Source organism: Panthera leo, chromosome A3 (genome assembly GCF_018350215.1).
Source record: "Panthera leo isolate Ple1 chromosome A3, P.leo_Ple1_pat1.1, whole genome shotgun sequence".
NCBI lineage: Eukaryota > Metazoa > Chordata > Mammalia > Carnivora > Felidae > Panthera > Panthera leo.
This window is the reverse complement of record NC_056681.1, coordinates 98,612,842-98,614,663: the sequence shown is the minus strand read 5'-3', so window position 1 is coordinate 98,614,663 and position 1,822 is coordinate 98,612,842. Positions and strand designations below refer to the sequence as shown.

Sequence of the window (1,822 nt, the reverse complement as noted above, 5' to 3'; positions counted from 1 at the left end):
CTAAGATTGAATGCTGATGTTATTTCACCATGGGACATGGTTTCTCAGCAAGGAGGTATGTGATAGATGTGTGTGTGTGTGTGTGTATATATATATATATATATATATATATATATATCTGCCCTTAACTTGTCAAAATGCTTTCACATATATTAATAAAATTAGAGTATTAAAGTGAGTAAGAATGTCAGACAAAAGCAAGTCTAATTTCTTCATTTTCCAAATAAGGACAATGGAGGGTAGTAGGTAAAGTGATTTGCTCATGGACATTTAGCTAGTCGGTGGCAGAATCCAGATTCTTCAGTTTCTGTCCACTTATCATTTCTGTCTTGGAAGACCCCTCTGGTAAATACAGCAGCATTTGTTTGTCTAGTTTTACAATGAGTGAATTAAGGGAGGATATCATTATGTTTGAGTGATTTAATTCAGGTCAAACAGGTAATTTAAACCATAACCCCAAACACTGCTAAGACCCTTTATCATCTCAGCAATTCCATTCCTAGGCATATAAGGCAAAAACAAAACAAAACAAAACAAAACAAACAAACATCCGCATAAAAACTTGTGCATAGCTTTCCCATCTTGCAAGATGGAGGGCGAAAAAGCTGAGAAGCTGGATACTAAGGAGAAGAAACCTGAAGCCAAGAAGGCTGATGCTGGTGGCAAGGTTAAGAAGGATAACCTTAAAGCTAAAACATCAAATAAGGGGAAGCCCCACTGCAGCCAAAACCCTGTCCTAGTCAGAGGAATTGGCAGATATTCCTGATCGGCTATGTACTGGAGAAAGGCTACGTAAAAGAGGAAGTATTCAGCAGCTAAATCCAGGATTGAAAAGAAAAAGGAGAAGGTTCTTGCTACTGTCACAAAACCAGTTGGTGGTGGCAAGAGTGGTGGTACCTGAGTGGTTAAACTTCACAAAATGCCTAGGTATTATTCTACTGAAGATGTGCCACGGAAGCTGTTGAGCCATGGCAAAAAACCTTTCAGTCAGCCTGTGAGGAAACTGCGAGCTAGCATCACTGCTGGGACCATTTTGGTCATCCTCACTGAGCGCCACAGAGGCAAGAGGGTGGTTTTCCTGAAGCAACTGAGCAGTGGCTTGCTACTTGTGACTGGACCTCTGCCCCTTACTCGAGTTCCTCTGCATAGAACACACCAGAAATTTGTCATCACCTCCACCAAAATTGATATCAGCAGTGTGAAAATCCCCAGACACCTCACTGATGCTTACTTTAAGAAGAAGAAGCTGCATAAACCCAGACACCAGGAAGGTGAGATCTTCAACATGGAGAAAGAGAAATACGAGATTACAGAGCAGCGCAAGGTTGATCAGAAAGCTGTGGACTTGCAAATTCTGCCAAAAATCAAAGCTGTTCCTCAGCTTCAGGGCTACCTCTGCTCTATGTCTGCTCTCACGAATGGCGTTTACCTTCACAAATTGGTGTTCTAAATTTGTTAAAAAGAACCTAATTAAATAATGGATCTATCAAAAAAAATTTTTGTACATAAATGCTGACACCATTCATGATAGACAAAAAGTGAAAACAACCCAAATGTCCACCAACTGATGGGTGGATACACAAATTATGGTATTTCCATGCAACGGAATATTATTCAGCAATAAGAAGTAATGAAATAGTGATATATTCTACAACATGGGTTAGTTTTGAAAACATTAAGTATAAGATACCAGATGTTAAAGGTCACATATTGCATGATTCCATTTATATGGAATATCTAAAATAGGCAAATCCATAGAGTCAGAAATTGGATTAGTGGTTGCCTGGGGCTGGGGGTAGTGGGAGAACAGGGTGACTAATAA

General features: G+C 39.6%; 1 pseudogene; it reads left to right on the top strand.

The window, feature by feature from the left end:
• The first annotated feature begins 589 nt into the window (after window positions 1-589).
• On the top strand, window positions 590-1,450 carry LOC122215090 (annotated as a pseudogene).
• The last annotated feature ends 372 nt before the right edge of the window (window positions 1,451-1,822 follow it).